Here is a 26842-nt window from a genome sequence, read left to right on the forward strand (position 1 = left end):
AGGAAAAAGCCTTTGTCAGTTCCTTGTTTGTCCGCTTCAGTCTCTTCAGAGGATATAAGGTCAAGACTAGTGGTTGGTTCCATCTGTTGAATTGATGTTGCGATGTGTTCTCTAATTAATCCTGATGTAGAGCGATTTTGGTGGACCAGTGTATTACACTTTTGCTGTTTAGAGAATAGTTGATCAGCTTGGCTGCCTTAAAGTTGGTAATTTGAGGTGTACGCATCACCACCTGTCCCCCCTCTGCTTGATTTATAGTAACTGGAATGTTATTTACTGCTGGAGGTAGAATTTCAATAATGGGAGACGGAGAAAGAGGTAGATCAATTGCATACTGCACCACTCGTTAAATCCATGATACAAAAGAAAAGTGACCGCCACTCATCAACCTGCGTTTATGTGCTTTGGCGCGGGGAAGCAGAAACCACAGACAGAATAACGATCTGCACGTTTGCAGACCTTGTATCTCTAGCTGATCCAAATGTGGCTTCTGATCAATCACCAGGGGTTCAAAGGCTTGAAGACCGCAATCACCCCATTAAGCGCCTGTAAGAAAGGTGATCAGAAGGGGAGGAAAGTCATTGAACTCACCAGGCTAACAGTTACACATAGCAGGATAGCTGGTAGAGATTTATGTTGCCATTTGGTTACTCTCTGTTCAAAAGGTCTTGGGTCCAGCCGACCGCTGCGCTCTACTGTTGCAGCAAGTTTTGTAAAATAAGCACCTCCTTCCCAGTAGAGGGTAAAGACAGACTGAAGCAAAAGCGAGTAGAAGCAGGTCCCAGCACACAGCGCCGCACTCTGTCGTACGTAGTATGAGGCAGATGCCTGGTCACCCAAGGCTTCCTGTATGCTGTGTCAGATGCTGAGGACTGGACCTTGTATTTTGGATCACTCTTTAGTCTCATCCGGTGTTGAAGCTCTCCCATACTTTTAGTCTTTCCTTACTTACATACATAGTGGCCCTGGCCAGTATGATTTGGGGGAAAGACTAGACTGCTGTATGTGATTCTCACATGTAATCTTCATTCCTCTCCCTTGTCACAGTATTGATCTTATAACTCTCTTGTGAGTCATTGGGGATCTTTCTCATCACAGTACTGGGAAAGTGATCTTCATTCAGGATTTTCCTATTCTTTCTTGTCCCAGGACTTATCGGGGGATTGTAGGATAAATACAATCCACAAGTCCATTAAGAACGAGATGGCTCTTAGGGTTGTACGAAGGGCATTGGCAAGGATACTGTGTCTCACCCGATGATGTCGAGTCACTCCATTGAGGGCTGTTTCCCCTCATGTGATCCTCCCCCATATAGCCGCGCCCCGGGTCAGGATCAGGTAGTGGCTGCCGTCCCATGGCCATATGGGGGAGAGGTCACTGTTGGGAAAGGAGTGAGGACACCATCAGATTAATCACATTACTCTTGGCTGCTTGTATTGCGATTGTTTGCTCACATGGTGGCTTCCCCTCCTTCCAGCACCTGGGGACGAATTATATAATTATCGCTCCACTTTGTACAGCACTACGCTGGGACATCTGTGTCGTGGTCTTCGCCGTTACGCCGCAAAGCTTATTTAGGGTCTGTTGTCCCCCAGCACATCATCTTTTTTACAGGTACTGTGTTGAATTCAGTTGCCTGTCCATTAGTGAGCTTGTTACTTATGTGCCGTTTCACGGCTTCAGTTTCACTTCCCTGCCGTATTCCATCATTGTGCAAAGTTAGTACTTTGCTACTGATTTATTAGGTTGTGCATTGTTTTACATTTCATACCTTGTGCTAGTGTGATCTGTGAGGTATTTTGTGATTCCTGAACTGTTTCACTGTTTGGCTGTCTGGCAGAGAGATAAAGCACTCTCACGTTTGTGCATGGTTCTCTGCCTGCAAACTACACTCCCTGTGATCCTCTGCTATTTATATCTAGTTCAGGTTGCTTTAGAGCCGGCGCTTCTGGGTCGCGCCAGTCTTCACTGGGCATCACCGCAGATCACCGGCTGGCTGCTGCTCGCCTACACTTTCTCTCTGCGCGGTATACGTGTGCTCGGTTGCGTTTCACTTGCTGCTAGCTACCATTTGTTGTTTGTTTGCCTTAACTTTTACTGAAAATACACAGCAACTTTTAATGTGTTGTCACCATTTATTTTATTACATGTGTTACTCTGTCTGGGAGACACACTACACTCACAAGTTGTCAGGTTCAACAGTATTTCGCCCTTGTTAGTTCTCCCTCTTTCCTTACTTAACACACGATCATTGATCAAACACGGTGTCGAAGTTGCAGATTATGTTGTTGAACACAACCCTTGGATTTATTGAGACCTGGCTCAAACCCATTTTAACCACAGAAGCCACGCTCTCCACAGCAAATGATTATAATCTTTTCAGGGCTGATCGTAAATTGGGCAGAGGAGGGGGGTTGCTCTCATGTGCAGGACAAACCTACACTGTCATGTTATGCCCCATACCTCACCCGACTAATGTGAATCCCTCTGGATAAAAATAAAAACGTCACCCAACACATCTTTTAACATGTTGACAATCTACATGCCCCCTAAAACTATGCCCCTTTTTGAAGAGCAACTATTTGATCTAAGTGCTCAAATCTCCAAATCCAGAAATCCTCTCATAATAATGAGAGATATCAACTTCTGGGCTAATGACCCTCTTGACAAGCAAGGTTCCATATTGTTGGATTCCATTACATCCACTGGACTCAAACAATAGATTACAACACCCACTCAAAAGAGGGGTCACACCCTAGATGGGCCCATCTTGCAGAATCTTGACATCTCTCAATTAACAGTGGTCCCACGTGTATGGTCTGATCATGCGCTTATTCAGGCTAAAATGACATTACCCAATCCACCACCTAGACTAAGTTCTTTGCCTCACATTCGTAAACTTGAAAGAAACCTTTAAAACATCACTGCTGCTAATGTCTCTGCATTACTGTCCTCCAATCTGCCGTCTCTGGACTGTTTCTCTGATTCCTCCTCTTTAGTGGAACATCTTACCATATCCAACAAGGAAGCCATTGATGACCTTGCCCCTATGAAAATGAAACTGATCAAACCTGAAACTAACGAGAATACCTGGTTTTCAGAAGATAACCGCCAGACAAACGAAAAGGGCACTTGAAAGAACCTGGAGCAAGAATCCTAATGATTTCAATCTCTTAGCATATAAGCAGTCTGTGCAGAAATGTAAGGCGCTTATTATATCAAGCAAAGCTACCGACTATAATATAAAGAATAGTTAACGCCCAGTCTAATGTCGGAGAACTGTTCAAAATTCTAGCTGAATTCCAAGATCACTGAGTCACCAATACTGATCTTATTAAAAACTCTGCTTGGTGCCAAGAAGTTCATAACAGCTTCATATCTAAAATTACAGCCCATAAAGAAAATATCAAAAACACTCTTAAAGCTGGTAGGTTGAACGCCCTCTGGGAACGCTGTCCAGGTCAGTAGAGAGAGTAAGTGTTGTAGGGTGCGTGGGTGCACCAGTTATGTGTGCAGCTGATGTAATTGCCTGATGGTAGCTGCATCCTAGCGTTAGGTGTGGTGGTGATGATATCAGTTGAATGTGTTGCAGTCTGGTGGGTGGACACCCAGACTGGGTTCTGGCTGTGTTAGGCCCGTAGGATGCTTATGTGTGCAACTAGGGCAGTTTGTCATGGGATATAGATGCGTTTTATTAGAGTGATGAGGTGTTCATGGGGTAGTGTTCGTATGTGAGCAGCTAGGCCGAATTTATCGAGGGGTGTAGCTGGATTTTAATTGTGTGATGGTGTAGAGAGTAAGCGTAGTGATATATATATATATATATATATATATGATTTGATGGTTCATCCACAAAGCGCATAAGCACAATGAGCTTCAAAACGCTCGATGACCAGGGAGTGAACGAGGGAGAAAGCAGAGACACTCCCACAGGCCATGGGCAGCGCAAATGTGGTGACTAGTTACTGCACTCGGTCTAGAGACTGCAAGTGCTAAGGCACGGATAGGAGCCTTATCACGAAATGGTCAGGGCAACAGTGAAACGTGGGAACCTAAGGGGTTGTGGGTACACAGCGACATCGAGGGGAAATGAGGGGCTGGGGCAAACAGCGACATGACGGGGGACCAGAGTAGCGGGGTATGCATCGACAACGCGGTTGTATGTGTAGGGGCACGTAGGGACATCACAGGGACTAGCGGCCTGGGCATACAGCGACAGGGGCCAGAGGGGGCAGGCGTACGCACAACAGCACAGGAGCTGGGGAGTGGGGGGGGGTTTCAGGGACATCACAGGGACTAAGGGGCTGGGCTTACAGAGACAGGACAGGGGGCCAGAGGGATATATAGGGACATCACGGGGAACAAGAGGGCAGGAGGTACACAGACATGGGCACACAGCAACATCACAGGGACTAGAGGGGTGGGCTTACAGAGGGATACATAGCAACATCACAGGGAACAGGGGGGAGGGGCACACAGCGACACACGGGGCGCAAAGGGGCACACAGCAACATCATGGGATCAACCTTCCATTGTTTTCCTTCAGTCATTATTCCGAAGAACAAGTGCGAAAAGTTGTTAAAGACCTTAAAGCCATTTCATGCCCAAAAGATGATTACCCCACTAACATCTTCAAAGAGTCACTGGATTTACTGGTTCCCTGGCTCACCAAATTAATCAATTTATCTTTTGATGAGGGCTCTATTCCATCCTCCTTAAAAGCTGCCTGGGTAACACAACTGTTGAAAAAAGACAATCTGGGTCCATTCATTACAGACAATTATAGGCCGATAACCAATGTGCCTTTTTATTCTTACAATCTTAGACAAACTGGCATACACTCAGCTGCAAGCACATGTGGAGGAACATAACATCTTGGGCACACAACACTCTGGCTATGGAGCACAGCATGGCACAGAAACTGCCATGCTTGACTCTGGCCTGGCATGGCAGATAAAGGTAATTCTGCACTGCTGATGCTCTTAGACCTCTGTGCAGCCTTCAATCTTGTCGATCACACTCCACTGGTGACTACGCTCAGAGAGGTCGCCAACTGCTCCACTTCAGCATCCAATTGGATTGCTTCTTTTTTGGGACCTCCTAATGTTCATGTCTGTGTTGGTAATGACAACTCCTCACAGAGTAAAGGTGAGCTTTTAATTCCTGGACGCTTTCCTGATTGTTGCTTCTATACAGCACTGCGAGCTTGCTCTTGCTGGAGAAGCGTTTCTCCTACCTGACACCCTGCTTCCTGGAGGAGGCGGGCCCGATTGCCTGCACGTGATCAATCACGTGATTCCACCCAGAGCTTAACACCACGCTCGAGCCGCCCGAGCGGCGCACAGAGTAAAGGAGAGCTTTTAATTCCTGGACGCTCTCCTGATTGTTGCTTCTATACAGCACTGCGAGCTTGCTCTTGCTGGAGAAGCGTTTCTCCTACCTGACGCCCTGCTTCCTGGAGGAGGCGGGCCCGATTGCCTGCACGTGATCAATCACGTGATTCCACCCAGAGCTTAACACCACGCTCGAGCCGCCCGAGCGGCGCACAGAGTAAAGAAGAGCTTTTAATTCCTGGACGCTTTCCTGATTGTTGCATCTATACAGCACTGCGAGCTTGCTCTTGCTGGAGAAGCGTTTCTCCTACCTGACGCCCTGCTTCCTGGAGGAGGCGGGCCCGATTGCCTGCACGTGATCAATCACGTGATTCCACCCAGAGCTTAACACCACGCTCGAGCCACCCTTGCGGCGTTAAGCCCGTCAGGGGTAAAGCGCAAAGGCTGTTGTGCGGCTGTTTGGCGGCACATTCAGAAGGGAGACTGCTGTGATCAGTAACTTTTGATCCCGGAGGCACTATTTTTAAAAGTGTTAACGCTCAGGTTCATGCTGAAAGTAGTGAACCCTATGATATATTGCTAGCATATGAAGATTTTATGAGTTTCTCATATGCGCTGGTGAGTGAGGGCGAGGCTATATTTTAATTGCTGATATTTCATTATAAAGTGTTAGGTGCTTGTCACCTTATAACGTGTTAATTCGTATTCCATTAGATTTCGGGGGTAAAGTTGGATTAGTCTCTACCCACCATTGTTTTATTCTGGTATTTATCGAGCAGGCTGTGAACTCTGTCTCTATACTAATACATTGCACAAGAGCTATATCTTGCATTTTAACTATGGCTAATGGATTGCGTAGTGGGCGGTGCACTGAGGCAATATTGAAAGCTTGTACTGAAACTAATAATGACTCTTCAGGTCACAAAAGGAGTATTCTTGATAATGAGCTATTGCATAACAACACTTTAGCTGAGGTTGCTAAAGATGATAATTTGAATAGCATTGATACTCCAATACAAACTACTTATGTGGCTCAGATTCATGCCGGCCCAACTGCCTCTTTGCACAATTTCAGGAAAGAGGAAGTAAATAATGATGCTAGGGTGATTTTGGGGAATTGCACAACCCCATTACTACCTTGCACTTTTAATGAGGACCCGTTTAGGATAACTATGAGGAAAATGGCTGATTTAAATGAACAGGTTAATCTATCCATTGATATGATGACTCCACTTGTTCATAGATCATCTAACAAGGGGAATGTTAAACCAACTTGTAGAAAGGACATCATGAAAACTCACAATGAAATAATAGGCGAAGGAGGCTCTGAAGTGATTTCGCATGCTTTAATGTACTCTCCTGAGCAAATTAAAGCCCAAAGAAGGTCCATAAATGATGATTCTGAGGGTAACTTATCGGATAGGGGCAGTGTTGAACCTCAATCTCCTAGCCCCCTTCCAGTGATCACAAAAATATTAGATCTTCTCGATAAGGGCCATGAACTTACCCACTTTGAATTAAAGGAATTAAAGGCAACTATGCATTATTTTTGTTCCAAGATGGATAAAATTGAGGGCTTTATAACCGCAATTGACACTCAGATCTTTACAATATGAAATAGGTGGCCAAAGATCAAGAGACTACAAATGAGTGTCACAAGAGAAGTACACAATGTTCGCTTCCTGTTCACGTAGAATGTAACAATTCTAGGCAATCGCATGGGATTTCATCCGAGCCGCTGAAGTGCTCTTGTGAGAATAATTTGAGTGAGATTAAAGCTTCGATAATTGCATTAAATGATACAATAGTTTCACAATTACTTAATAAAACACACCCTTGTGATACGCTGCGTAGTCCTCTTGCCAAAGTTCCGATTTTAGAACTGCCTGACAGTCCTTCTGTCTTGTTGGACGAAATTGAAAACCAAAAAAAGGCAGAGATTGAAAATACTCACACCGAAGTAACCCCAACCTTCATGTCTCGCCGGGCCAAAAGGATGCATATGCGTGCTGTGAAAAGATTTGCGAAAAGAAGGAGGGAGGAGAAGGCCTTAAAATCAACTCCTTTCTTAGAAATTACAGATGAGGAGCTCATTGACTTAGACCAGTTGTCCAAAGAGAGTCAGGATGCCCTCACTCCTGCAACTGAAGTAAGAGTGGAAAAAGGAGGTGGAGGCTGCGGCACCTCCTCGCTAGTGAAGGAAGACGTGCATACCAATATGGGAAGGATAAAAACTAGTACTACAAAATTGGCAAAATTAAACTCTCAGAAAACCTCAACTTCTAAAACTGTGTTACATCAAAAAACAGACACGATTATTCCAAAAGATCATTTAACCCAGGAAAAGGGAAATGAAAAGTTTAACACGGACTGCATTATTCAAAACTCAGCAAAAGCCACCTTAAGTGAATATTTCCCTATAGCAGGCAGATGCTGTACGTCTAAAAGTCAAATAAAGCATCAGGACGGAGGAAACAGCGTCCCCCTAAAAATACCTATGAGGAATTCCTATAGTGAGGTATGTACTAATGTCTCGAATAATCGAACAAATGTAAATAATGTATGTAGACTGAGTAATGAAACACAATCTAGGAAATAGAAATAGCAATAAAACGAATGTAATATGTGATGATTCAATAAGGTTGGAAAATTGTTTATTGGACAAAAAGGAAAATGTAGTGATGGTAAATGGCCAAGGCAAAAAAGCGGAAATGGCTGAGGTACCTTTGAGGACCCTGCCTGGGAATTTATCAATAAATGAAGTAAATAATGTGGATACCTTTTTTGCCCCGAGCCATATATCTATCCATGGTCCTCCACTAAAAAGGTCCTTATCTGGGAAACAAACTAATATGAATAACTCAAATTAGGAATATGATATATCTGATAACAAGTGCACATTTACACTTGAGTCAAATCCCTGTGTGGTTACTAGGGCATCCCCATTGGATGTGACAGTAATAAATACAGGAAAAAGTACACCTCCTACTAGACCACAACGAAGCGAAATGTCAACACAGTACATTATTGGACTTATGGGGGATGAAAGCATATTGGCGAAAAATCGCATTAATCGATCCTACACATTCTCCGTATTCTCAAAAATACCTCAATTGAGAATAATCAAATCTGAGGACATTACAAGGGTTTCTTTGGCAACTGAAAATAATCACAGGGCTATTTGTTATCTTACCTCTGAGGCTATAATGAAATTTATCTGGTCTAATCGTGAGGAAATAAAAAAGGAGGGTCTAACGCTGTTAACGTTTGACTGTGAGTCGGAGGCTTTCATATTTTTAGAAACACCAGGCAAGGGTACTGAAAAGATTGAAGTAGCGGGCGGACCTTGTACGCAATCTGAAGCAGGGCTGGATGGAGGAATGCTGGAAATATTGAAATTTGTAGCCAACACAAAAGGACTACCATGGTTGGAACCTATGCTTTCGGCAATCCTATGTCCAAAATTATCTATGCCTGCTAAATAGCCATGCACTGATATGAATATGCAAATTATATCTTGGAATTCTTGCGGGTATGTGAACTTGATGAAATGGCACTCTACCTTAACCTATATAGAACAACCAACAATAATATTGGTACAAGAAACGATGAAAACTGAGACAATTGTGATTCCTGGGTATTTACCTTTTACTTCACCTGCAAGGAGATCTCTGCTAGGACGTCCATCTGGGGGTCTGCTGGTTGGAGTGAAGATATCCTTGCAGGCTCAAGCGGAATTAGCTTGGGAATCTGCTAGTATACTGGGGATCCATCTTGCAATACCCTCATTTAGGTATTCCTCACTCATGATAATTTCCCTATATTGGAATCCAGCTGCCTTGTCAGTCGACGAGATGTTGGACGAACTAGATGCATGCTTACTATATATATCTGGTAAATACCGGACTTGTGAAATCGTTATAGGCGGTGACTTTAATTGTGACTGTAGAGAGTTGACTGCAACCCATAAAATTAAATCGTCCTCTCTTTCTTATAGGAGAGGAATTAAATTTAGAGAATTCCTCACAGAGTGGGATATGGACTTAATGGTCAGAGATGACATGAATCTTGGAAACACTTGGGCAAGAGGCACGATGCATTCAATGATAGATTATATATTTGTATCTCATAATCTTATCATGCATATGGCACCCCTAGTAATAGGACAGATTGAGATAGGAGATCATGCACAACTCTCTACTTCTTTTCAACTAAAATGTCATTCGCTTATGCCAAATATAACCTTGGCAGTGGTTGAAATTGACCGTCCTCTGCATTCCATCAGATGGAACCGAGGGACTTGCAACTTTGTTGTTAAACACATCTCCTCAGAGATTGAGAGGATTAGACGAGCTGGGGGAAATTATGAATATACATTGTGTATGCATTATTCTGATATAGTTGCAACAGCTCTTGAGCGGTTTGGCAATATACAAAGTAATGTGCAACATACACATTCATATGATCACACATGTAAACTATTAAAAAGGGAGAAGAATAGGGCATTGAGATATTTAAAGAAAAGCAACTTGGGCAGCGAAGATAGCAAGGCAAGGAGGAATACAATATTATCAGCCTATAAACACAACTTGTGATCTGCTCGTATTTCAAGTTATAACGACACAAATTGTACATTAATTTGTGCCATCTTGGCTCATGACACACGAGTAATTTGGCGCACCTTGAAAGCTGACAATAGATGTGTGGCATTATTCTCGTTAAATTGCATTCCTGAGCAGACATGGCAAACATTTATAAAGGTTAAATACCAACTGCCTTGTAAATTTCGTTTTGTCCCAGATGTTTTTCTTGAATATTCTAATATCCCAAGGCTGAAGTGGGATTGCATTGACATTATGTGGGCAATTTCCAGGTTGACATATTCAAAAGCTGCAGGACCTGATGGCCTTCCCCCATGTCTTTATAAGGCGGATCCCGTGTTTTGGGCTGGCATCATAAATTTCAAGTTCGACTCTATTATTAGGTCCGGGGAGGTTCCACCCTCATGGCTAACTGCTAATATAGTACCCATATTTAAAAAGGGTGATCCATCTCTCCCAGAAAATTATCGACCAATATCTTTAATTGATACTGAGGCTAAGATTTTTTCTATCCTTCTCTTAAACGAATTGGAGAAAGTAATTGGGGCGAACGACATGTACTCGAAATACCAAATGGATTTAGGAAGTCCATGAGTACAACCTTAAATGCTTTTATCATGTCGCATGTTATTGCTGGAGCAAAAGAAAAGAATTCTAATCCTGTTTATATAGCAATGATCGATATGAGTTCAGCTTTTGACACGGTGGTCCGCAATTTATTGTGGAAGAAAATGATGAAGTTAGGGATTCCAAATGTGTTGATGTATTGGATCATAAAGTTGCACACAAATACTTCGTATGGAATAAGAATCTCGCCAGAAGGTGGTACCACTGCCCCCATATGTACAACAATAGGTGTGAAACTAGGTTGTAACCTGGCGGCTACCTTATTTAATCTATACCTATCTGATCTCGGTGAAAAATGGGAAAAAGAGAATTTGTTTTCTGTCAAAGTGGGGAGTATTAATTTGAAATGGATTGCATTTGCTGACGATATCGTTTTGTTTGACCCTACCCCGGTAGGACTTCAAACTAAACTCTCATTATTTGAGACTTTCGCAAAAGCTCATAATTTGACACCTAACCCAGCGAAAACTGCCATTATGACCTTTGGAGTTAAATTAAAAAGAGCAAATTTTAGATGGCAAATATTGAATACACAAATTTGTCGTGTGAACAATGCTCTTTATCTAGGGTATTATATATCAGCCCTCAACTCCATTAACACTTGGTCAAATGTCATTAGAAATAAAACTCGACCACTATTATCTCAAATGAAAAGGATCTATAGCCACTTTTGCAAATTCTCTTTAATCCCGCTAATAGACTTTATGACATTAAAAATTGAAAGTGTCATACTATATACATTAGATATTTGTCTATGTGACATGACAAGCGTGCTTGATAGCTTACAGGGCTCTCTTTTGAAATCTGCAATGTTTCTCCCTATGTCAATTCCTAATGCCATTATTCGACACTAATTGGGTCTGGTTTCATTATCATCCCGCTGGAAATGGAGACAGCTGTCCAATTATGTTAAGTTTCATTATCCTCCAACAAATTCATTGTATATCGAATTAAATAAAATGTTGGGTTCTCGAACCTTAAAATCCTTTTCTAACTATCAATCGAAAATGCAACAAATCTTAGACAATGTAAATATAACTGTTGAGGATATACAATATCGTCCTGGTTTTTCTAAGAGAAAACTCTTTGAAATGGATTGGTGTACTACAATCGATTTAATTAAGACCTGTGGGCTTTATAAGGAATACAGTATACATGTTAAACTGCGTATTCCACGTTATGATCATGTCTTGTTATTTCCTTGTGAAAATATCCGAAAGGTATATATTCGCTTCAGATTAAACCTATACCATACAAGAGAAAGAACTAAGAACTGGGAAAAGAATAATTCAAATAATTGTGTGGGATGTCGTTTTGTTGAATGTAATGAATCTTATGAAACGTTGAAACACCTAATATTGTATTGTCCACATTTTAAGAACATAAGGACACTTAAATTGATGAAATTTGTGGAAATTGAATTTGAGGACTGCCTTGAAGTTCTGTGGTCCAGAATGATGCAGGGATTTCACAAACCCCTAATATATGAATTGGCAAGTTTTTGTAAGCACATTGAGAATGAATTAGAGCTATTTTTGTAATTGTAAAATGATTGTCTGTAATATTTTAAATTTTGTAAAGGTTCTACATGAATTGTTATGTATTTTGAACCAAATGCAAATAAAAAAAAAAAAAAAAAAAATGACAACTCCTTTCCCCTGTCACACAAACCTGCAGCGTTCCTCAGGGTTCTTGCTTATACCCGCTCTTATTCAACATATACTTCCAGCCTCTGCTTGATTTGTTGAACAGTCTGGGGGTCCAATAGACCAAGTACGCTGATGATACCCAGGTTGTTCTTCAGCTGAGCGGACTTTATAGGCAGGACCTCTGTGCTCTTAATACCATCTATAACGCCATAGAGAATTGGATGGCCTGTAACTCTCTGGTCCTCAATTGTAAGAAGAGTGAACTCATGATTGTTGCCACCTAAAATAGTCGTAGTAAGTTAACATCCGACTACTCCAGTTTTTTGATTCCGGGTCATAGTATTTCGGTCTCCCAGAAGGTGAAAACCTTAGGCGTGGTCCTGGATGAATTGTCCATGAAGCCCCACGTATCTCACATTCGGTCTACATGTGGTTTTTATCAACAAGCGCACACAATATATTTGTCCTTTTACCACTGCTGAAAACTGTACTTTGCTTTCCACTGCCTTAATCAACTCCAGGCTGGATTATTGCAACAGTCTGTTGGCCAGCACAACCACTCTTAATTAGAGCGCTTCAGGTCACGCAGAACAATGTTGTACGCACCACCTTCCAGCTCTCTCGGTGTACACATGTCTCCACATTTAGGAGAACTTTACACTGGCTCGTATAAAGTCCTTACATTGGCTCATAAGTGCTGGTCCCATGGCTTACCGATCTGATCACACTAAAAGCAATGCGTCCATTATTAGATCATCTGCAGCACCCACCCTTAACCAGCCCAGATTTAAACTGGTGCGTTTTGGCAGCACAAGCTTTGACGTTCAAGCTCCACTTCTTTGGAACTCTTCCTGTTTCCATACGTCTCATGAACAATTTCTCCTCATTTAAAAAGGCCATTAAGACTCATCTTTTTAACCTCAGTCCTGATTAAAAAGTCTTCTTTCCTCCCTTGCTCCTTCCTGGTATGATCTCTTTGCTCATTGTGTGTTTTGTCTTGTTTCATGTGCGCCCTGAAGCGCGGTAAAAAAATTCAAATACAAAATAAATAAAATAATACTCAGTGGACTTGTTTGCAATTTTGCAGTCTGCAGGAAAGCAGTAAGGGGGTTGTAAAAAACAGAAATAGTTTGTGTTCCGAGTTTTCCAAGACACTATCTAGTCTTCCTTTTCACTCCTCTTGAAAGAAATGGTAGGGCAGAAGTCTACAAATTACAAAGTTTTAAACAAGCCATGTCTGACTTTCCCGTGCCTGAATCCTCAGAACAAATCAGACTGAATCAGTCAGATCCCCAATTAGATTTTAAGGATTCACTTCCAAAGCGGTGCTAAAGAGGAAAAAGAAAAGCTTTTTTCAACGTGCACATTTTGAGGAGGGAACTGCCCATTTCTATTTAGACTGTTGATGGACTTCCAAAGCGGTGCTAAAGAGGAAAAAGAAAAGCTTTTTTCAACCTGCACATTTTGAGCAGGGAACTGCCCGTTTCTATTTAGACTATTGATGGATTAGAATTAAAAGTTTAGTCATCTGTTCATATGACTGATAAAATCTCTCACCTAGATCGGTCTGAATCTGCAACAAGAAGCATAGCATACAGAGCCTGTGCAGACAATACATCGAAAAAGTGATATATCCTATCAACCAGTTACTTAACCCTGGTAAAGTTCTTTCGACTTGATGTTCCTCCAACGTATTCCTCATCTTTGACATGTATTATCCAGCTTCAGCTGCCTCGGGAAACTTTTTTGTGAGGGCGCTGTGCGTCGATTCGATGTTCCTCAAAGAACTCCGTCGAGGGCGACATCATCACGGATGATATACAGCACGCACAGCGGCCTTTGGCCTCAGTTCTGTTTTTTTCTCCTCATGTAGCCCAGATGCCCATAAATACGGGCATGACAGTAATCAACCTTGGTGGAGCGGAAGCTTTAACAGCATGGAAATTCTACAGAGGGGCAGGCTGGGAGGGCGATGAGGAATATGTTGGAGGCACATCCAGTTGAAAGAACGTTATCAGGGGTAAGTAACATGTACTTCAAATGGATTGTGTCCTCCAACGTATTCCTCATCTTTGAAAGACTCCCAAAGCAGTGTTTATAATTGGAGGAGGGAGAAGAATTTTAAAAATTACACATTGTCAAAGGCAGAGTAAAGTACCGCCTTGCCAAAACCAAGATCTTGAGACTGGGAAGCATCCAGAGCATAATGTTTTGTGAAAGTGTGCATTGATGACCAAGTTTCTGCATCACATATATTTCTAATAGGAACTTCCCTTTGCAGGGCTGCCGATGTGGCCATGCCCTGGTGGAATGAGCCAGCAAACCCTTGGGAGGGTCTTTTCCTGCCAGCCTGTAGCACTCGGAAATTGCCAAAATTACCCACCTAGATAAGGTCTGTTTGGTAACAGCTTAACTTAGTTTGTGTCCTGTATACCCTATGAACAACGGATCATCTAACCGTATTTTGGATGCTCTTGTAATGTAAAAGCTTAAAACTCTTCTAGGATCTAACGTATGAAGCCTTTCCTCCTCCTTGCTAGGGTGAGGTAGAGGGTAGAAGGAAGGTAGGACAATGTTCTGGTTCAAATGGAACTCCAAAATGATTACCAATACAATTGTTTTCAATAACCTTATAGGACACATGGTGCAGGGGTTTAAAAAGGTGCACACATCAAGAATTTCCAAACTAAATTCAGGTCCCAAACAGGAACCTGGAAAGGAGACGGAGGATTTACATCAGCGATTCCTTTTAGGAATTGAGTCACCAGAAGGATTTTGAAATAGGAATGTTCCTGTGATGAGCGCTTAAAAATGGACAGCGCCGCCAGATAGCCTTTAATAGTGCCATTCAGGATCCCCAAATAGGCTAAAGATAGAAGGAATGATAACACATCCAGTGTTTTACACAGAAAAGGGTCTACATTCTTATCTTTGCACCAGTTGCAAAACTTGTTCCAACTGCACAAAGATTTTGTTGCTGGTCTTCTAGCCGAAAGCAACACCTCCATCACTTCATCCGGGAGGTCCCAATCCTTATATCTCAACCTTTCAGAAACCAAGCATGAGGGTTGAGAGTATTGACCTCTGGATGGAGAACCTGACCTTCCTCTTGCGAGAGAAGATCCTCTCTCCGGGGAAGACTTATCCAAGGACAGATGGACATGTCTAGAAGGTCCGGGAACCACGTCCTCCTGGCACAATCCTGAGGAATGACGGGGACTACGCGTCTCCTAGAGCTCCTCTTGATGGAAATTCCCTGGAGTAGTACACTTCGCACTTTCGTTGACCCAGGTCACAAACAGATCCACTTGAGGGGTTCCCTAAAGGGTGAAGATCTCCTGAAGGATTTCCTGAGCTAGTTCCCACTCGTGAGAGACTGTGCTGTGCCTGCTCAGAGCAACTGGTGCCGTGTTCTCCTCTCCGGGCCAGTTGAACTGCCGACAGGGAGATTCCTTCTTGAATTGCCCAGAAATAGAGCTTCATTGCCTCTCTGCACAGTGGTAGTGACCCTGCACCTCCTCTCTTGTCGAGGTAGTACATGGCCACTGTGTTGTCCATCATTACCAGGACATTCTTTCCTTATACAGAGGGCAGGAAGGCCTTCAGTGCTAGTCTGATTGCTCTTCGCTCCAAAAGATTGATGTGTAGTTTGGACTCAGATGGAGAACAATGATCGCTGACTGTTAGATCGTTGGCGTGGGCTCCCCACCATGTGAGTGAGGCATCCGTCACTACTGTAGTCTCCGGCCATGGCTGCCAAAAAGGTTCTCCCTTCAGAATGTTGTCCTCGCAAGGCCCACAACAGAAGATCCTGTGAGACACTGGTTGGAATCTGAAGTGGGTCCAACATCTCTCCTGAGTACTGGGACCATTGTGTTCTTAGAGCCCACTGAAGGGATCTCATTCTCAGGCGGGCCTCTGGCACCAGAAAAATGCAGGATGCCATGAGACCGAGCAACCTCAAGAAATTGAAGGCCGGAAGATTCTGGCAAATTTGAAATTTGGTAACCATCAGAAGAATGCCTTGAGCCCTCGACTTGGGTGGCGAGCACATTCCCAAGAAGTGTGTAAAACAGCCCTGATGTACTGGAGCTGTTGAGAACTTCTTGTAATTGAGGGAGAAGCCTGTGAAGGGAGTGGCAGGTGACAGAAATGATCCAGGGCTTGTTCGCGCTCTGATCAACCAATCGACCAGATAGGGGTAAACATGAATCCCCCCTCTTCTGCGATTTGCTGCCACTACCGCCATCAGTTTGGTAGAAACCCTTTAGGTGGAGGTCAGCCCGAATGGCAGAACTCGAAATTGATAGGGAGAACCGCCAACTGCGAACCTCCGGTATTTTCTGTGCTTGAGATGGATTGGCACATGAAAATAAGTATCCTGGAGGTCCAATGACACCAACCAATCCTGAAGTTGGAGGGCCTGAAGGATCTGAGAAAGCGTGACCATCTTGAACTTGTCCTTCTTGAGGAACTTGTTCAAGTATCTAGGGTCTCGGGCCTCCGTCCTTTTTAGGGATTTAAAAAAATATGGGGAGTACCATCTCTTGTTCCTCTCTGCTACAGGTACCCGATCTATGGCACCTTTCTCCAGCATGGTTAAAACTTCCTGCACAAGGAGTGGATCCGGAATCATCAAAGAGCACCCCCGGGTGGATTGTTCTGAGGTCTTCTTATGAAAGGAAGGCAGTAGCCGCGGGCTACTGTTTCCAGGGCCCAAGCATCCAAAGTAATATCTTGCTGTTCTTGCAGATGCTGAGACAGTCTGCCCCCCACTGGTGTACTATGATTCAAGACCTCAGAGTGGTTTTGTGGCGGCTGTTGCAGAAGCCGATGGTAAGGAGGCTGCTGCTTGAGCTGGCTTGGCACCTCTACCTCATCCACCACGAGAAAACCTTCTTTGCCCCCTTTGACTGGCCATTCCTCTCGCCCTTCCAACTGAGGAGTAGTAGCAAAAAGATCTACCCCTCCAAGGGTGGTCCCTAGGATGAAAAAAAGGCTGAGGTTGCCCAACAGCGGCACCTAAAGATTTGGCCACCGCTTTGGAGGTGCAACTTCTCAAGGCTCTCGTCAGCTTTGCTGCCAAAAAGTTGAGACCTGTCAAAAGGCATGTTGAGCAGTTTAGATTGCACATCTGGTGCAAAGCCCGACTTCCTCAACCACGCATTTCTGCGTACTACGGTGCTTGTAGCCATGGATCTGCTGACACTATCCGCAGTATCCAATCCTGACTGAAGGGATTCACAACTAGCCTCTTTGCCGTCCTTAATTATAGCCAAGAAGCCATCCCTATCTTCCCCTTCGGGAATATGCTCTTCCGCCATGGATATGCAATCCCACAGAGTGTACGAACATTTTGCCAGGGCACAAGTGGAGTTGACCGATTTCAGTGCCATGCTCTCTGCTGAAAATACCTTTCTTGTCCATCTATCTACACGCTTGTCGTCCCCATCAGGAGGGATGGAACAAGTTACTTACCTGTAACTGTTGTTCTCCAGCATGGGTCTGGCATGGATTCACATGCTCATGAATATTCCCCGTCGTCAGTCTGGGAATCTACGCTAAAGAAAAAAATCCTTTTCAGTTTCATTTCTGAACTGTCTTTCTACTGATAACCAATCACTGGTCTCTGGGTCTTACTGTCCCCAGCCAATGACCGCCCTCTACCTAAGCCCCTCCTCCGGCAGCCATCTTCAGATTTGGTAGCACGTAAAGTGGCAGTAGAACCAAGTGAAGAGCTGCAGAGGGGTTGGAAGGCAAAAACCAGATGGGGTTAACATAAATCAACTATCAGACACCAGCCAACAAAATCACTGGTTACACAACACATTTCAGGGACCAGAAACACGATTGCACAGATCCAGTTTGGGATCTTGGAACATGTGACCTTACCTAGGAGAGAGGGCAATTTTGCCAAAATCTCCAACAGAGAGAAATTCACTGGATTGAGAAATTGGACAGCATGTACCCACATGGCATGAATTTGGAAGGGGATCTAAAGTGTAATCTGTAAAAGCTTGTGAACCTAGCATGACTGCATATGCTGTCTTAATGAAATTATTATTTGCTCAGGATTGATATGATGTGTAGAATAATTTGTGATGTCTAAAAAATGTATGTGTTAGCCATCACACAGCGGGAAATGAAATCGAAGGACCAACACATTGCAATGCCAGGTCGGTAAAATGGTAAAGACCATCACAAATTAAGACATATGAACACACATAATTAGGTAAGTCATCCACTGTGAAAGATTTAGGGGGTCATTCCGAGGTTGGAGGTAAGGAATTACCGGCACCGGTAAGGGTGCCGATGCTGGTAATCCCTTACCTCCGTATTCCGAGGTCCCTTTGTGGGTCCTTCCTTACCTCCTGCTTTTAGCAGGAGTAAAGTACGGGACCCTCAAAGGTACTTCGGAGGTAATTACGGTACCGTAATTTACAGTGCCGTAATTACCTCCTTCCCCATTCCCATTGAGCCCTATGGGGCAGAAATGGGAATGGGGAAGGGCAAAAGGTGAATGGGGAATTACCGGTCCCTCCAACCCTGGAATGGACCGGTAATTACTCCATTCACCATGCCGGATTTGGGACGGTTTCGGAGGCAACCATGGAGCTAATTACTCCATGGTTAGGTCCAAACCCGGAATGAGGCCCCATAGACTGTCATCTGAATATTTTGAGAAGCATTGAATACAGGGAGGGCTACAGCAGTCAGGTATGTCCAAATTATACCATTAGCCAGTACACATTAAAAAGGGTACTATCGAACATGCACTAATAACATGAAGAAAACTGGCTGAGAGTAAATTAAATAATGATATCTTGGGAGAAGAATAGATACTGTTCATAAGTCCCCGTGACAATTCTTACCATCACCAAAAACACAACAGTGGACATTTATAGATACCTAGAACTGTAGGACATGTAGTGATGCACACACTCAAGATGGCTGACAGAACAATCCGTGAGGACGAAAGAACACTAGTATAAAAACAGATGGGTCCCCTAGTAGCTTAATAATGATCCGATGCCTATTCAGCAGAAAAAAAAATATAATCTACACTTGGGACCCATAATCACGGATCATCAAGAACCAAATTAGCTGATGAATCATTGTATTCGTCATCCAATATAGGAAAATGTAGTCATATGGAAAGAGGGGCCCGTAGCTCGCTATACATCCAAGATGGTGGAAGGGAGAAGACATAAGGAATTTAGAAAACACTAGTACAAAAACGGACTAGATGCTAAGTTGATTAGCAACAGTCCGACACATCTAGCTACGTGAGACTGAAGCTATCGAACAAGGAATCCCTTACACCACGCTGCGTTGGCAGATGAGATATGAACATAATCATATCTTTGGTAGGAATGTCCTAAATAAGATTTAGACCACCCGGCTAACCTATTCACACAGATATCTATAGTGTGAAGGACACAGACAGTAGTAGGCGAATAGCTGAGAAACGCCACAGTGAATGGCGCTAAGCGCGCACCGCTGACGGCATAGAAGGCTCGAACAAGAGCAGAGTAGCAACTAAGATACAAATACACCCTTTTTTACACAATATAAATGAACACAATGCAAAATCTGAGTATTACAAGATCTATACAATTACTTTCAGCCATGAAAATTAGAGGCACAAAGCTACGGACCGGACAAATAGACTAAGAAATATCAGCATTTGATTTTACACAAACGGAGACGCAGTGAGTTCATTAGAACTTAATATGTTAACCCATAGTGAATCTGAAACTAATTGTGATCTCCTAGTGGGATAAAGCGCCTGATAAGCGACTTGTCCCACAGGAGCACACTCAACATCATATCCAGAGCTAGACAATGGGCAATCCGTTTCAATGAAGTGTTTTTCCCTTGAAGTAACAGACACGCTATACATTTGAGTATCTCTACACGTGGAATTAAAGTGTCACGCAATCTCCTTTATCCAAAACAAAGCACTTCGGTGATGCACACAGCAGATTCCAAGGTTAGTGATCAGCCGCTGAGAATCCAATAACACTGAGACATACCCTCTATGGTATTTTCTTGATGAATTTGACCAGAGTTGAAATATAGCTCAATTTATTATTTTTTCTAAAAAAGATTCTGATATCCTCACCTGAAGAAGGGCCCAGTGAAGCCCCGAAACGCGTAGTGAAAGATAGGAGGTGTCCTAAAGTTAAGCACCAATCTGAATTAGAGCACATAGATAAAAACCCTATCAAGATACTGGAATCATTACAGAACTTGGAATGTGTTACAGGAAACACACTGTCATTTATTTTGAAGATTTGAAGTTTATGAAGAATTATGAACTGTAACCTATGTTTTCTTTCTTTATTGAAATTTAAAAATTGTTGTTTGAAACAAGTATTGTAATGAAGCCCAATTACTATGTTAAACGTTTTTGAATGTATTGCATACTAGACACTACAGAAATTATGATGTATTTAAATTGATTAATATTTTTATATAAAAATATAATTGAAGTACCTGCAGACGTAGAATTACATTTTTACCAATTATAATTGGTTAAAGTGTGCCCCTGTTTGCACCCCGTATAATATGGACGAACACCCACACCCCAAGCACAGTACTCAACATACTGGTACAGAACAGAGGGCGTGCCACTGCATGTCCGGTTGGAATGTATGGCTGCTGACAGGTCCGACATTAGAACCCTACTGCTAGATGGGAAATACACAGATGACTGCCAGGTTGACCCAGTACAAATCACACTGCGTGCATGGGTGGTATATTTCTGCGCACACAGACCAAACACCTATACTACAAGTGGCTGCCACTAGTGAGGTTTCCGGGATTGGGGCCCACCTGGGACACTACACTCATGGGGAGATAGGAAGGGCTAGGATACCGGGCGGTGGATAATCTATTTCCGGAGGGGGTATTTGTCACAACACAGACATGGAGAAGGGGGCTACGAGTACCACGAATAATACCCTGCAGCTCTACAGGATGCGTGCAGTAGCTGCCAAACAATGGGACACTCAACCAAATGAACCGGAAGAAGATGTGTTCCTGGAATATGTATGCAACACAGAGGGATGCCACAGGGTGTTAGCAACATTGTACGAGGTGATTATGGACAGGGCTGGGGTAAAAATGCCCCCCACTGGAGTAAAATGGGCAGAGGGAATGGATGTTGAAATTACAACTATCCAAAGGCGCACAATGTGCTCCCTTACTAAAACTGTGTCCCTTAACTCCAGGTTCAAGCTTATTCAATATAAAGTCCTAAACCGGTTATAGTACACCCCGGACAAACTCTGGTAAATATACCTTGACCAAGCAAATGGGTGCACCGTTGCAATAGTGATGAGGCTGGACATCTATATATGATGTGAAGCTGTGTCAAGCTCCAGAACTTCTGGAAGCAGGTACACAACACACTTGCTGATATAGTGCAGTGCCTCTGACATATACCCCCATGGAGGGGCTATTTGGGCTGTGGGAGACCATCCATGAAAAGCACATCCAAGCACTGCCGAACATGCAGTGTGTAATAGCTAAACGTTGCATACTACAAAATTGGAAAAGGCCAGTCAACCCACACAACGGTAATGGCTTTCCATCATGATCCGAGCAGATGAGTGCAGGGAATTATACATATCAACAATGCCTGGAATAACCAGGCCCAAAGACATATGGTGCGAATTGCGTTCCTACCATGGCAACCTGCAAGAGGATCAACCGACTCCAGAGGATGGCACACCCACATGCGGATAGGGGGTGGGGGAGGAAGTACTGATTATGATGCACACATGACAAATGTTGGCTACTGTGGCCCTGTGCCGGATGTCTATATTGCAACGCTGAAATGGCTTAAATGCGCCGAAATGTACTATGTTCCCCTCTGCCTGTAATAATATACTATGATAATCATATGCTGTAATGTCTGTCAAACACAAATAAAATAAAGTTTTAAAATAAATTATCCGTATCTGAGTGTGACAAGAACTTCACAACACTTAAGCAGTCAGAGTTGAAGTCACCCTGAACCAGAATACTGCCAGTTGTATGTATCCCCCTCCACCTTGAAATATGTTCAGTCAAGGCATTGAGAAAAAGCTCCAAGTCTGCTACTCCAGAGTCCCAGTAAATATTACTGAGTAGAAATATTTGAGCAGAGTAACCATTCCCAGATTAATACTCCAGAGTTAAGAGACATTCCCTGACGTCCTTGGTCACAAACAAATTACAATCATTTTTAAGGAGGACAATCGGACCACCCACCGGTCTACCCAGCTTATGTTTTTTAGCAGTTTGACAATAGACACTAAACCCGTCAATGGCGCGCTGATTAATTAACCAGGTTTCTTGTAGACACCCAATATTGAAATCTTCGTGTTGACACCAGTTCCAAGTTATTAAACAGCTGAGTGTGCCCTCTAGAGTTCCAGGACAAACATTTCAAAGAGACATCCACCCTAGCCTAGTTGTCTCGACTCTTGCGTCATGTGGCTTGTTAAGTGTAGATGCTAACCAAGACCAATCAAAGACTGGAGACTCATTGGTCACCTGGTTTATGCCACTTTGTGTTTTACTATCGGTTTGTGATCCAACCCATGCTGTCTGCTGTCTCCTAACGGTACTACAGAGTTTGGAGTGATTCACGCCCAGTTTAGTAGGCAATCATTCGGAGACTTCATACGGTGTTACACCAAAACCAGTTTGACCAAGGGTATTAGCTTCCTTCATAACCATTTCATACAATGCTCTAGACTTAAAATAAATAATCGCCCTATCACTTCTCCCACGTTCCAGAAATTAAACCCTGTTAATATCCTCTGTATTTTATTTGGGTTTTATGAAGTGCTTTACAAAATAATAAAAACAGTAAAATAAATGAAAATTATTAAAACATAAATAGTTACTCACCGTAGTGACTAACGTACTCTTAGTCCATAGTCCCCTTTCCTTCATACTGTATGGGCGTCCCTCGCTAGGGACGGGAGACGGAACCTTTTTCACCAGAAAAAACCTTCTTCCCCTTTAAATTTAGAGGTGCGTGGGGATGCGACCCTGGGAGCATGCCCTGCCCTGACTCTGCCCTCCATCGCCACACCTCAGTCCCCATAGACGCGTTGACAATAGATTAACATTGCCTAATGACACCAGTTTTATTAGGGGGGAGGATGGTGGGACGTATCGAGGAAAGGGGACTAAGAGTACGTTAGTCACTACGGTGAGTAACTTATAATTACTCTTACGTCCCGTCGTCTTTCCTCCAAACTGTATGGGCGATTACAACTAAATGTAACCCTAAGTTGGAGAGGACACCCTCCTTAAGAAAACAGGTTCCTTACAACCGCCTGTCTGAAAGCCGCATCTGACCTAGAGGCGGAGTCCAGACAGAAGTGCTTACAGAAAGCCGAAGGGGTGGCCCAGGTGGCCGCCCTGCTGATGACCTGCCACGGAACATGCCATTGGAATGCAATGGCCGTGGCTTGGCTCTGACAGCGTGGGCATGCATGTTCGCTGGCAATGGCTTGTGCTGCGCCACATAGGCCTCCTTGATGGCTGAAACCATGCACCTTGCTTTGGAGGCATTGGAAGCCTGATAAACGGGCCTTGACCCACCGAAGGGGACAAACAGGGGGTCTGACTTGCAGAAGTCCTTGGTCCTGTCTAGATAGTATTTCAGAGCGTGTCTGACATCCAGACAGTGCAAGACCCTCTGAGGCTCATCCTTGGGGTCGGTGAAAAACCTGGGTAAGACTATCTCCTTGTTAAGAAGGAAAGATGAGGCTACCTTGGGCAGGAGAGCAGGGTGCATCCGTAGGACCACCTTGTCCTTGTGAAAGATTGTGTAGGGTTCTGCAGCCACCAGAGCCTGTATCTCGCTGAATCTGCGAGCCGAGGTGAGTCCCACCAGCAGAGCTGTCTTAATGGAGACCAGCTTGATGTCCGCGGATGCCATTGGCTCGAACGGTTGGTGCGCCAAGGCGCCCAACACTACATTGAGATCCCACATGGGGTGTGGTTTCATTATAGGCAGATAGAGTCTGTGGAGGCCCGCCAAATGTTGTTTGACCACCGGGATGGAGGAGGAAAATAGGCCCTCCTCCGAATTCTTGTAAGCCCCTATGGTTGCCAAATAGGTGCGGCATGTGTCCACCTGTACGCCAGAGTGGGCAAGGTGTGCTGAGAAGGAGAGCACATCGTCCAAAGTGCACTTAAGGAGGTCGCTCTCCTTGGAGTCGGTCCAATGGCAGAATCTAGACTATTTGCTCTTGTATTGGCTCCTAGTAGCCTTGCTTCTAGCACCCTGAATGATTCCTAGGTTAGCCTGAGAAAGGCTCAAGTGTTTCAGCGTGGCCTTCTCAGGAACCACGCTGCGAGGGCTAGCTTGTGAGGGGCGGCGTGGACTACTCTGCACCCTTGCTGTGCCAGGAGATGAGCTGGGGCCAGCAACAGGTGAATTGGTGGCCTGTCCGATAGACTGAAGAGCTCGGAGAACCACAGTCTCGCCGGCCACTAGGGAGCTATCAGAATGATGCTGAGGTGATGACTTCTTTATCTTGCAGTCACCCTGTGGACCAGGGGTGTGGGCGGGAAGGCATAAGCCGTCATGCCGTTTCACTGTATCTGGAATGCGTCACCCAGGGAACCGGGGTCCTGACCCTGCCACGAGGCAAACTGCTGGCATTTCCCATTGTCTCAGGAGGAAAACAGATCCACTTTACGGTGCCTCCAGTTTAGGAAGATCTCCTTCAGTAACAGGTCGTTCAATTGCCACTCGTAATTGTCCGCTGCCAGTCTGCTGAGTATGTCTGCTTCCAGGTTGGACTCCCCCAGGATGTGGACGGCCATGAGGTCATTGTTGGTCTCCAGTGTCCATTCCTACATGCTGATCGCTAGGTTGCTGTAAGGCTCACCTGATATCCACGGGGACGTCGCTCAGCCTGTCCTGACCTCTTACGACCTCGAACCCTTCCCTGGAGGCTATTCGACTGGAGACTGGGCCTGAAACACAGGATTGGTAGAGTTTAACTCCCTATTGTCTCTGTGTGCTTGAACCCCTTCTTCCCCGGGGTCCAACCCTTCCCTTTGATCCACAGCTCACCTTGTTTTCTTGGATAGTGTGCTCTCCGTCCTGCCTTCAGCGCAGGGGCGCATTGATTGATGCGGGCTCGTTGCTGCCTAGTTACTTCACTGGCAAGAATCCGGGAGGTAAGTATAATGAGTCTTTTGAACAGTTCTCCAACGTCGTTCCTTTCCTTCCTTAGATGATGGCCGGCGTCCGGGGATGGCAGCGTGCTGCTGAGATGAGTAGCGCTGAAGGTGAGTGAGAGCACGATGCGCGATGCACCCCTTTCGTATTTGCATTGAACCGAGTTCTTTTTCTGTGTCTTTTAGGTGCCACGACGTTTTCAGCGTGGATGCCGGTTATGAACAACAAATTTGGTGGGTAAGCGCGGTATGCAGCGTCTCTAGATATTTCCACGCTAACCTGCAGTGTCTTTTCCCTCTTGCAGATGGATCCGAAGTTCCGGAGACAGAGTTCCCCCGCAGCGGCTGGGATTCAGGTAAGCGTTTGAAGCTCGTACCGTATTTAAAAATAAGCAAAGATTTGCAGAATGCTTACTAATGCCTTTTTTCTGTTCTTTTCCCTTTTCCTTAGGAAGCGGTGTGCCGAGATGGGAATGACACCGCTGAAGATGCCCACAGAACAGAAGGAGCGATGACTGATGGGCAGAAGCACCGCAAGGTAAGGCTGTTCCTAACGGTGTTCTTGTTCTTGCAGGAGCTGAGCGCAGAAGAAAGATGCAGGCCTACTGGAGACCGATCCAAACACGGTGAGTGTCACGCTGTAGGTGCAGAAAACACAAAGCATGTTTCTCAGCCTGGGTGTGGCTTAAATAGTCTCTGGGTATCCCAGGTGCCTCAGGGCTGAACCACACCCAAAAGACCAGACCGCACATGCAGTTCTGGGAACCGAAATATGTGGCGGCATCCATCTTGTCCCCATCAATGCACTACAAGTCCAATCTCCAATGTTATCCTATGGGAGTGAGTGAGTCTGGTGCCACAAGCGCCAAGTCTGACTCCAAGTGGGTCTTTGGAGGGATGGAGAGGCACTTGAGGGCCATGTAGGTGATCATGGCCTGGCTCCAGCCTGACATCTTGGAGGGCTGGGGACATGAGGGGCAGGAATCATGACAGTTGTACAGTGGAGGGGACCTGGTACCCCCATGCTTGTTGACAAAGTACATGTTGGTTGAGTTGTCCGTCTGGATAAGTACTACCCTGCTCCAATGAGAGGAAGAGAGGCCTTGAGAGCCAGCCAGATGGCCTTCAGCTCGAGCCAATTGATGTGAGACTCCTGCTCCTGCCGAGTTCAGACTCCATGGACGCTATGGCTTCCCAGAGTGGCACCCAAGCCCACTAGGGACGAGTCTGTAGTATTGGTGACCTGAGGGGCCAGCTGCTGGAAGGGCTTGCCCGTCCTCAGGATGCAGTCCGCGGACCACCACGTGAGGTCCGAGTGGAGAAAAGGAAGAATGCTGACCAGCTCCGCTTGAGAGCCCTTCTGATTCCATGAGGCTGCAAAGTGAAGCTGTAATCTCCTCATCCTGAGTCTTGTGTGGGGTACGGCCAGTAG

General features: G+C 44.5%; 1 protein-coding gene across 6 annotated transcripts in view; it reads right to left on the reverse strand.

Moving 5' to 3' along the window:
• PASK (PAS domain containing serine/threonine kinase) overlaps positions 1–26842 on the reverse strand; it is a 2072978-nt gene that overhangs the window by 796740 nt on the left and 1249396 nt on the right. The gene's annotated exons all lie outside the window — the stretch shown is intronic.

The sequence above is a fragment of the Ambystoma mexicanum genome, chromosome 10 (assembly GCF_040938575.1).
Source record: "Ambystoma mexicanum isolate Mex_15411 chromosome 10, UKY_AmexF1_1, whole genome shotgun sequence".
NCBI classification, from domain to species: Eukaryota; Metazoa; Chordata; class Amphibia; order Caudata; family Ambystomatidae; genus Ambystoma; species Ambystoma mexicanum.